Raw genomic sequence first — 12,107 nt, 5'->3', positions numbered from 1 at the left:
TTGGTAGGTTTCCCTATATGGCTGCTGAGCCCAGGACCAAAACGCAAGTGCCCCCGCCAAAACAGGTAGTTTTGTATTTGATAATTTTGATGTGTCCACATAGTGTTTTGGGGCATTTCCTTTCGCGGGCACTAGGCCTACCCACACAGGTGAGGTACCATTTTTATCGGGAGACTTGGAGGAACCCTGGGTGAAAGGAGATTTGTGGCTCCTTTCAGATTCCAGAACTTTCTATCACCGAAATGTGAGGAAAAGGTGTTTTTTGAGCCAAATTTTAAGGTTTGCAAAGGATTCTGGGTAACAGAACCTAGTGAGAGCCCCACAAGTCATCCCATCCTGGATTCCCCTATGTGTTTAGTTTAAAAAAATGCACAGGTATGATAGGTTTCCCTAAGTGCCGGCTGAGCTAGAGGCCAAAATCCACAGCTTGGCACTTTGCAAAAAACAGCTCTGTTTTCTTTGGGAAAATGTGATGTATCCATGTTGTGTTTTGGGGCATTTCCTGTTGCGAGCACTAGGCCTACCCACACAAGTGAGGTACAATTTTTATCGGGAAACTTGGGGTAACGCTGGGTGGAAAGAAATGTGTGGCTTCTCTCAGATTCCAGAACTTTCTTTCACCGAAATATGAGGAAAAAGTGTTTTTTTGGCCAAATTTTGATGTTTGCAAAGGATTCTGGGTAACAGAACCTGGGGAGAGCCCCACAAGTCACCCCATCTTGCATTCCCCTAGCTGTCTAGTTTAAAAAAATGCACAGGTGTGGTAGGTTTCCTTAAGTGCCGCATGAGCTAGACGCCAAAATCCACAGCTAGGCACTTTCCAAAAAACAGCTCTGTTTTCTTTGGGAAAATGTGATGTGTCCATGTTGTGTTTTGGGGCATTTCCTGTCGCGAGCACTAGGCCTACCCACGCAAGTGAGGTACCATTGTTATCGGGAGACTTGGGGGAATGCTGGGTAGAAGGAAATGTGTGGCTCCTCTCAGATTCCAGAACTTTCTGTCACTGGAATATAAATATAAGGAAAAAGTGTTTTTTGCCAAATTTTGAGGTTTGCAAAGGATTCTGGGTAACAAAACCTGGTGAGAGCCCCACAACTCACCCCATCTTGGATTCCCCTAGGTGTCTAGTTTTAAAAAATGGACAGGTTTGGTAGGTGTGCCTAGGTACCAGCTGAGCTAGAGGCCAAAATCTACAGCTAGGCACTTTGCAAAAAACACGTCAGATTTCAATGTAAAAATGTGATGTGTCCATGTTGTGTTTTCTGTTGCGAGCATTAGGCCTACTCACCCCAGTGAGGTACCATTTTTATCTGGAGACTTAGGGGAACATAGAATAGCAAAAGTGTTATTGCCCCTTGTCTTTCTCTACATTTTTTCCTTCCAAATGAAAGACAGTGTGTAAAAAAGACGTCTATTTCAGAAATGCCCTGTAACTCACATGCTAGTATGGGCACCCCAAAATTCAGAGATGTGCAAATAACCACTGCTTCTCAACACCTTATCTTGTGCCCATTTTGGAAATACAAAGGTTTTCTTGATACCTATTTTTCACTCTTGGGATTTCAGCAAATGAATTGCTGTATACCGGTATAGAATAAAACCCATTGCAAGGTGCAGCTCATTTATTGGCTATGGGTACCTAGGGTTCTTGATAAACCTACAAGCCCTATATATCCCTGCAACCAGGAGAGTCCAGCAGACGTAAGGGTATATTGCTTTCACAAATCTGACATCGCAGGAAAAAGTTACAGAGTAAAACATGGAAAAAAATTGCAGTTTTTTTAACCTCAATTTCAATATATTTTTATTTCAGCTGTTATTTTCTGCTGGAAAACCTTGTAGGACAACACAAATTACCCCTTGCTGAATTCAGAATTTTTGTCTACTTTTCAGAAATGTTTAGCTTTCTGGGATCCAGCATTGGTTTCACACCCATTTCTGTCACTAACTGGAAGTAGGCTAAAAGCACAAAAATCGTAAAAATGGGATAGGTCCCAGTAAAATGCCAAAATTGTGTTGAAAAATTGAGTTTTCTGCCTGTTCCTGAAAAACTGGGAAGATGGTGATTTTAGCACCACAAACCCTTTGTTGATGCCATTTTCAGGGAAAAATCCACGAGCCTTCTTCTGCATCCCTTTTTCCTTTTTTTGTTTAAAAAACGAAATTTACGCTGTATTTTTGCTAATTTCTTTGTCTTCTTCAGGGGAAACCACAAACTCTGGGTACCTCTAGAATCCCTAGGATGCTGGAAAAAAAGGATGAAAATTTGGCGTGGTTAGCTTGTGTGGACAAAAAGTTATGAGGGCCTAAGCCCGAACTGCCCCAAATAGCCAAAAAAAGGCCTGGCACATGAGGGGGAAAAGGCAGCGAAGGGGTGAAATAGAAAGGAAAAATAAATATTACTCTATGATTACATATTTTACTTCTCTTTTTAATTTAAAAACGAATGTAACTTTTTTTAAATAACAAAATTAATTTAAAATGATTCTATATATATAACTTTTAATACATAATAAACAGATTTAAACAATGTAATGATAGGTGGGTTTTTTAAATAAATCTTTAATAAAGTAATCTTCAGTTAATGTAATATGCTTGAATAAATTAAATTGTTATTTCAAAGTTGAGTTAAAAGTGCAGTATCCATTCTTTAAAATGTGTCTTACATGTTAAATAAACACACACAAATAATTTACAGTAAGAGTTGACATAAAAATATGGTTTCTATTTTTTGAACTTTAATACATTTTTATTATTTTTGCTATGCTTTATTATAGGCAGATATCTGTCCCAAATGTGGAGCTCTCCTTCAAGTGTGCAAAACCTAAAATACAGGTGCAAATTTACTAGAGGTGTAACTTTATGTTCGTATGTAATGTTTTTTCAAACTCCAATCCCTATTTACGGTGGTGGGGAAATGTAAGTCTACACTTCGAAATGGTGATTAGCAAAAAGTAGTAAAGTTACTACAATGGGTAAGAGTACATTTACATATGTAGATTTACTCATGTAATGTTACTTTTGTGAGAGGAGCCCCACTAAAAGAATAATATCTCTAAGGAGAGTGTAGAATACATATGTCCCTCTTAAAATTCCACTACTACACTAGAACTGCAGTACTAGCAAAAACACATTGAGCCCACTAGGGTATTTTGGAAAACATCTAAAGGTGTCCAAACAATACGTGGTGAGACTAGGCAACCTTGTAGTAAAAACATGACTATCAAGCAAAGGCAATCACATATCAGTTTGGTGGGATAATCTCCTGAAGAGCATGCAAAATTGCAGAATATCCTCCACCTTCAGGCAAATTTAACTGTGGAGCAATGATCCACCAGAATCAATCATTGCAATATCAAATCATTTTTATCCCACAGCACCGTCATCTCATGTATGAATGCATATATGTTATATTTGTAAAGTGTGTGAACCTAGCCAAGAAGGTAACATTTGTGTACAGGGTCAAAGACAAACAGAGTCAATAACTGATGGGAGAGGTATTTGGTTATTTGATTTTTACTGCATTGGGATGTAGTGTTCTTTGAAGAGGCGTGGCTTTAGCTCTTTCCTAAATTGGAGCAGTATTGAGGCAGTCCCAATGGTTACAATAGTGTTGTTCCAGATACAGTCTGCAGTGATGGAAAATGCCTGATGCTTTGTATTTTTTTACACTTCTTAGTCTCCAGTCTTGTAATAAACTGGTTTCACGTGAGGCACGAGCTACCAGAGATGGTGAGCTTGTCACAATGAAAAGCGGAAGTGCTGTACATAATTCTTTTTAAATGATGCAGCTGGTTTTGAAGCTCCGATAGGCTGGCAAGAGGAGCTAATTGAGTTCCATCAGCACCCTATTCCTGCTCATAGTACGCAGCTTGCAGACAGCAGCACCATCATTCATAACTTCACCATCTCCTTTCCACTCTTCGTACCTGCCTCTTAGCCTAGGGCCCAAAGTTACAGCCACATATCCTACCCCCACACCATTATTTATTTCTCAGAAAAGAGCAAAGTGCCAGAGTTTTCTCAGCCCCAGGCAGAGAAGTGTGGATACGCCCCATTACACCCCTGCACACACACTAATGCACTTACATTACCAAATCCAATGGCAATTTCACCTAGAATAAATCACATGTATATTTCACACTTGAGGGATTAACTAAGCTTAAAACTCACTCAAGTGAAAATATTTCAAAACAAATGTTATACCCTTGACTAGAATACTTAGACCGTGCACTTATTATTGTTACTCAATAAACAAATACATTGCTTGTATCTTTTATCAACATTTTGTGTTCAATTTTCTTCATAGCAGTACAAGCAGCAATTCTCATTGAAGATATTATCATAGACAAGAATGCACAAGACATGGCAGAAACTGATACCCACACCATCAACTTTGTTTTCCCATTCCTACCCTACATGGTGGCACCAAGGCAATAATGATCCTCGCACTAGCTAGTGAATGCTTCAGTCTAAAAATGAGACATGCTGGGGACAGCTTTATGTGCTTCTACCGACAACACTTGGTGTAGTGAATGGGGCCCTCTAATCTTATGCTACTTTCCATACCCTGATTCCAACCTCTCACTGAGGGCCTTCCCTCAGTCCACTGGTGTTGAGATGAATCTCGTTACGCCACAACTATACCAAAGTTAATCAAAGTTTTACTGACATTGTCATCTCCAATTTATACACAACCCCCAACAAAGCCAATTTTGGGGATAGAGTGATTGCCCATCCTAGAACTTGTAGATCACCCCTGCAGCTTCTGACCAGAACTTCATATGACCTGATATCCCCACATCAGGTATAGATATCGCCTTATGTGTTATAGCATTATATACAGAGAGGCGAGTGATTCCGCTGCATACAGCACTGGCAAATCCAAGTACAGCACAAACTATGCGAACAGTTGACTTGGATCAGTTTATACCTAGCGGAGACAGCATTCTCCCTGTGTGCCGTAAGGGCCTTCCCCTTTCCTTCGCTGAGCACATCACTGGGCCAGGATTCCTTGCCCTTTTGAGCTATAGGAATGTATCATTTGAGTCATTAGAGCTTCATTTGTATTTGAGACATTTTTTGCACATTCTAAACAGCCTATCATAAGCTTAGCCCCGAATGGGCTTTGACCCTGGGGTGTGCCCACTCCTCAGCTATGGGGTAGGGCATATCTCAGACATGGATAATTATAGGATTAACTCTTGGGTAGCTAGAACTCTTTCTGCAAGTCCACATAAGCCACCATGAGGGTGTTGCGAACAACATCCCTCTCCCAAGTATTGCCAATGTAATCCCAGCCTAAGAATCCCTCTAGGACCATGATCGGCTGTAACCACTTTTCTAGTAATATGGTAGTTTCTTTTCTTGTGTGGCCCTGCCTACTCAGGCTTTCTTAGTAGTTCTTGCAATGCTATAATTTGTAGGGGGAGTAGAGAGCCAAGAGGATTGGAAAAACGTAACCCTCATAATCCATCTGTGTTGTGGAATATAAGCAGCCCTCACACCCCATCAGAAGATGATTTACATTTTGCTATGGAAACCCCCCACTAGGTACACCACCAACCCAGAAGAAAGGCTACCAAGAGGGTGAATTCCTTGAGGAATTCCTAGAGAATCCTAAATGGGTAACTTTGGCGGATATATAGAGCCCTAAACTATTTATCAAGAATCTTTATTGTATTTTTGGCAATAAGGCAATACACTGTGACGAGAGAGCCAACAGTTATTAATATTGACAAATCTTTTAAATGTTCAAGGTAGCAGGGCCATCCAGCCTGGCCCTGTGACCAGTATTTCTATATTCAACAAAGCAAAGAAAATTAACAAACAAAGTAAGAACAATAACAATAGATCCACTGGATACCTGCGTAGGGAGCTCCTGTGCTGCTAGCCGCGTAGGGAGCTCCGGTCATGCTCCGCTGCTGAATCGGTGACGACTGCCGAGGGCATTCGAGGTAGGGCGCACTGCAGTAAGCAGAAGTTTTTGGCTTTCTCCTCCCCAAAGAATGACACGGTGCCATCCCCTCACCACAATGTAGGTCCTGAGATGTGCAGAGCTTGCAGGACCCACCTGTAACAGTGGTGGTCTCTAGTTGACTCCAGAAACTTTTCGGCAACAATGCACAGTCTTTCTCCTCCTGCAAGGCGCATCGTTAACAGCCCACAACCTGGGCCTTGACTTCAAGGATAGGACCGCAGGTTTAAGGCAGGTGTTTTCCAAGCTGGGTGAGTGGGTTATACCCTCCGCACTTACACAACTTGAATACAGGTACTGGTCACTCTAAGGATTGGTGGGTGAGTGGATATGCCCCTGGAATCCCTAGCACTTTAAGGAGGATAGACTGCTAAGTATGACTGGCATTAATGTACCCACAAGACTCAGTATAGGCGTGAGGGGAGTGCGAAAGTGAAAGAAGGGGGAGGGAAGGACTGAAGGAGGTCATAGTGATCTGGATATACACTGCTGGTGTAGCAAGGGTTGTCCGCAGATTTATTTTGTTTTTGGTGCATGACCCAGCGATAAGCAATAGGCATCTCGCTGGGTGGAGGTGACAGTTGAGTTGTCAGGGAAGCGGCCTGCATAGTCACGGGTGCAGCTTGTGACCCTCAAGGAGAACACCCGGTGTGGTTATTGAACCCTGATGAAGTGGATAACGCATGACTCCCAGGTTAAGGTGCGCACCTCCACAAAATCAACACATAATTTTAAACAATGGCATCATATTTCTCACGATAAGGACTCAGGGTCTCGCTCCACATGGCCGAAACGCATGCTATGGACATTTAAAGATTAAAGGTCCCCCTCAGCAGCCTGGAGAAGGAAGATGAGACGGAGGTATTTAATGGCTGTAAACTTGATAGCTCTAAACTTGATGGTGTAAAAACAACTGCAAATTGTGTGGGGGGAAACACCCCCTCTTGTTCATAACCGCATAATAGAGGAAATGGGAGGGGGGAATATGTCTTAATAGCTCTTTCCAAGCAATGCAGTGGCAATCATATTTCCTGTTCACGCTGGATGGCTATGAGGACTCTACAAAGGAGTTAGCTCTTGTTAAGAACCAGACTAGATGCAACTCAGTACCTTGCATACGGAATTCAATGTTGGACCCCTGACCTGAGGTGAATATTGACATTCCCTCTATGCTTGCACCTACTATGTTCTCACCTGCACTGCTGGAAGACCAGCTGATAAAGCACAAGATGTTGACATCAGCTCCCCCTCCTTCCGGGTATCCTTCACCCACCTCACAAGCTGAAGAGGCAGATTAAAGAACGATTCTGCAACTGAAGTCCTTCATCAAATTCTGAGTGAAATTAAAGCAAAGAAAGTCTCACAAGAGGTAGCGAATAAAAAAACAGAACAGTTAACCTTAATTGATGATAACATACAGCAGTTTACCACATGCCCTACTGAGGCTGAACAGCGCATATCGGAGATGGCAGCACCCAGCTGGACACCTCAGTGGTTAAGTTCCAAGTGGAGCTGACTGATTTACAGATACAAATCGATGATGCTGAAACTAGATCGTGCCACTCAAATCTTAGGTTCACGGGGGAACTCGAAGGGCACGAGAATGGGCAGATACCTGCAGACTTAACTTCAGACCTCATATTTAAGCACGTCTACTCAGAAGCAGCAGCTCAAAAACTGGCTCTTACTATCATGTGGGCCAACAGAGTACCCGCGGTTCAGTCACCTACTGCCAAATATCCATGGACAATACTGGTAAACTTTGGAGACTATCGTATTAAAGAACAGATCATCTCTAGAGCAATTAAAGCCAAACTTTTTCAAATTCCGGGGGATTTCTTCTTTAATTTTTTTTTCTGATATGGCTGCTCTTTCAGCCCGTCGTCGACCAGAATTTAAGGTTCTGATCAAGGATTTTTAAAATGTTGGTGCCCCAGCAGGCATCGTGCAACAAGCAGGACCCAAAGTTCTCTTTAAGGGACAGTAGTATATTTTCTATTCTGTGGTGCACGCAAGAGACTTTCTGTACTCAATCCAGCAGTGGCATGGAGGAGGGGAAGTTAGATGATTGGGTGGAGGGGTGGCCATAATTTCTGGTAATTCAGCATATGATACACTGTCTTTTTTTTTTCTTAGCAAGAAACCCTTGATGGCCCTAGGCAGTATTTAGTGCCATAACAACGCACTACATCAGGGGATGGGGTAGCGGCGGGGAGCAAGAAAGGGAGTGGGGGAGAAGGCACAGAGTGGGGGCAGGAGGCTGTGTTTCTCCTGGTTGGGAAGGATCCTATGACGGGTTGGGCTCCAGGGTGGCCAAGAGGGTCGGGAGTAGGGTGGGGGTTTGTCAGGGTTGATGGTGGAAGGGGGGTATGGGTGAGGGAGGTATAGGGGTATGAAAATGTTGAATATATGCAGCAGGATCTCTGCAGTGCCTTACACTCAAGGTAATGTCTTGTAATAATTTGAAGATCATTTAATGTAATGTCAACGGTTTGAATAATAGACTAAAATGGCAGTGTATATTGGCATGACTTAGATCATTAGCTGCTGAAATAATTTTTGTACAAGAAACACACCTAAAAGACAAAGGACATAAACTGCGCATACCAGTGTATATCCAATATATTAGTACTTTGCCTCCTCTCAGGCGGCAGACCGTGGCATAGCAATACGGATTGCACACTCAGTTCAGGCTGAAGTACTAGGGGTAGTGCGAGATCCTGCAGCCAGATGGATTTGGGTTAGAGCTACAATTCGTAATCAAATTTATAATTTCATAAGCTACGATGGCCCTATTGGGGATTCACCCTCTTCTTTGGAAGAACTTCACTCTGCACTTCAACAAGAGTCAGAATACTTGGCAATTGGGAATGATTTTAACCTAGTTCAGAATATGGCCCTTGATACATCACGATTAAATAAGCATCAGAACAAGCCCAAGTCAATTTGCGCTTTATCTACCCTGATTCGGGATTATGCTTTAATAGACCCTTGCCATGCAGAGGATATATCAGTTCAACAATACACGTCACTCTAAGCATTATGGAACCGCTTCATGTATAGACTTTTTCTAGTGTCTCACGTACTTACATGAGCTCTCTGAAGTAGCTAATGCTTTTTCAGACCACTCATTACTCATTTTGGATTTGAGGCTTCATTAGCTGAGTCATTTCCTCCAAGAGTTAGATATAATTTTAATCAAGTGTTGCTCAGAGACGAATCCTGCGTTACACGGATGAGGGGCAGCGTAGAGGAAGTTTCAATTCTTAATCTCGATACCGCCTCCGATTTTTCGATATGGGGAGTCCTTCGAGCTTTCTTTAGAAAGCAGGGTATTTCTATCAGGCAACTCTGAAAAAGGAGGAAAAGACCCAGTGCTCTCACTTACAAGGGAGACTAGACGCTGCATTAGAAACGTATGCGTTGGTTCCCAGAAAGCATAGACAGGCAGAGCTGACTCAAGATAACTCTTCTAAAGAAATACTGAACCATACTTCTTTTCACCAGAAAATATATAAGGAAGGTGAATTTACTGGGAAATATTTAGCTTGACCAACCAAACGTAGAGCTAATACCAATACTGTTAAAATGATTCATGATCCCCAGAACAGTGTGATCTATTCACAGCTGCCCGAAACTGCCCAGATTTTTTAAAACCATTATACGAGAATATCCTCTGAGTAGGCAGAACCCTTCACTAGAGACCATTGAAGCATGGTTGAAGGATAAAAAATCCAACTTTGATGTCGAGATTAAGCGAGTGCATAACTGCTCCCACAACTATTGCTTAAATACAACAGGGAATGAAGCATCCCCCAACGATGAAGCTGTCAGCAAACACGATATACCAGCTGAAGCTCATAAGACTTTCTCCCTGCAGTTAGCACCATTTCTTATTTGTCTTTTCAATCAGATTATGCAAGGGCGCCCCATTCCTAGCACTTTACAGAGTCTGAAGTCGTGAGTTTTTAAAAAAAGACGAGTCTGAATCTGCAAAATAGACCCCAGCTCGTACCGCCCCACTAGCCTTCTTAACAGTGATTATAGACTATTTGCCAAGATTATCACAAAGAGGATTACGTCAGTAGCGCAGCCAATCACACACAGGGATTCTGAGTGCTTACTTTCCTGGGCGGGATGTTTCAAGTAACACTAATTGTCTGGTGCAAACAATAGATTTCTTTTTCAATCAGAAAATTCCGGCAGTGGCTGTGATGCTCGATGTGGAAAAGGTTTTCATTCGGTAGAATGAGAAATTCTCTAAGCGACTCTATGCAAATTTGAATTCTCACAGAGCTTTACTCATTTGGAAAAAGCCTTATAGTCAGGGTCCAAAGCCACCATCATAGTAAATAACATATCAGCAGGGGAGATATTAATAAAATGCGGCACTCAGCAGGGATGCCCTAGGCACCCGCTTTATTTGCTTTGTTTATAGAGCCACTACAGTGCGCCATTTGTCAAGACCAGACTATTAACCCTCCAATGATAAGAGGACCCAAACTCAAATTATATGCAGATGACATGGGGCTATTACCGAGTAATCGGTGGCTACAAAATCAACCAGACAAAATCAGACGCTCTCCTATTTAATTGTAACTCCACAGTTCTTCCCTCAGTTATACCTTCAGCGGACAGGGAGCCCAATTGGTATCTGGGCATCTGCGTTTTGTAATCAATATTCACTAAATTCTGCTCCCCTATTAGCTAAGGTTCGGTTATTAACGTAGCAATGGGAAAAGTTTCCTCTCAACAATTATAGGCCCCATTTTGCTTATAAAAATGAGCATACTTTTTATTTTTGCTCGCTTTCATAAATGTACTGATCAAAATACCTAGATAATTTTATGAGGCCACAGATACAGAGATCAGTGAAATTGTTTGGCAAAGGAAACAACCATGCTTAAAACTACCGACTTCACAGTTATCTCAGGATACTTCCATGCAACTCTTTTAAACTGGCTCACTTCAGTATATGATAATTATTATTTGCGCATCATGGTAAAATAATCTAACATTGATCTCTTCTCATTAGTACAAATTCCCAGTTTGCCAAACAGAACATGTTATCTAACTCAAGAATAGTGATGGATCGTTTTTAATTTCATTTGATAAGAATGTAAAATTCCTTGGTTCCATCCACATATAAAACTTGACTCTAGTTGTGTGCTGGGTTTGAGTCTCCCTGGTCTATACTTCACTGCTGGAAATAATTGGGTTTTATAAAATGTAAGGGTTTTTATTGTAATAATAGTTTTATCCCATGGCCTGCGTTTAGGCAAGGGAAACCTTTCATTAGTTTCACACTTGTTTTAGCTATACTCAAATACAACATTTATGCTCAGGTTACCCCAAGCATTTAAATGAAGTAATGGATAAAATTGTCCGGTCTTTTATTTATCTCTCCTTTAGCAGGGGCTGGGAACTGATATAGAATGTTACTTCTAAATCTTGGGCCAAATATTCTCCTCAATTATATAAGTAAAATCGCCACGACCACAGAATGCATTGTCACGTTAGCACAATGGCTGTGTCTTAATCAGATCAGTATGGCAGCTATCCGGCGAAGCCAATTACAAGCGAATGGCTTTTTATTGTAGGTGGATGATTTATTATACTCCAGAGAAAATTAACATGAAGTATATAGGAACCCAAGTTCATTGCTTTAGATGTAGAGCCGTGGGTGGGAGCTGACTTCATATGATGTTCACCAGCCCCAAATTGTTCTTATTCTGGTCCAGACAGATTTTTTTCCGAGTTGGGAAATTGGATGGGGTTAAAGCTAGTTCCCAAAACATCAGGTGCTCTTTTTGGTATACCGTCTATGCCAAATAATCTTTCCACCAAGCAAATACAGTTCTGCTTCATTGCTTCTTTAGAGGCTAAGTCATGTATTTTGGCCAACTGGAAGTCGTCCGCTGCACCCACTACTGAGAAGTGGCAAAATAAAATGAGGAAGGTTATGCACCATGAGAACCTTTATGCCAACCAGTAAATCGATTATAAGGAATTTAGCAGAATTGGGGTATGTTAGAGGATCGAAGCTAGTGGATAACAGATGCAGAAGTGATAACATGTATTGAAGGGGAATGCTGATATGCTTTTTCAATATATGAATTGTAATGTTATG

The 12,107-nt window shown here is 41.6% G+C and overlaps 1 protein-coding gene across 4 annotated transcripts in view; it reads right to left on the bottom strand.

The window, feature by feature from the left end:
* Window positions 1-12,107, bottom strand: part of LOC138250108 (interleukin-5 receptor subunit alpha-like) — a 403,009-nt gene that overhangs the window by 359,352 nt on the left and 31,550 nt on the right. The window contains exon 1 of one of the 4 annotated variants that reach the window (XM_069204549.1): window positions 7,172-7,290. The exons of the other annotated variants lie outside the window; for them this stretch is intronic. The gene's annotated coding sequence lies outside the window, so the exon portion shown is untranslated. Of the gene's footprint in view, window positions 1-7,171; window positions 7,291-12,107 lie in introns of those variants that run through there. 4 annotated transcript variants of the gene reach the window in all.

This window comes from Pleurodeles waltl, chromosome 8, assembly GCF_031143425.1.
Source record: "Pleurodeles waltl isolate 20211129_DDA chromosome 8, aPleWal1.hap1.20221129, whole genome shotgun sequence".
In the NCBI taxonomy this organism is placed as follows: domain Eukaryota; kingdom Metazoa; phylum Chordata; class Amphibia; order Caudata; family Salamandridae; genus Pleurodeles; species Pleurodeles waltl.
The sequence above is the reverse complement of the archived record's forward strand: the minus strand, read 5'-3'. Positions and strand labels throughout refer to the sequence as shown.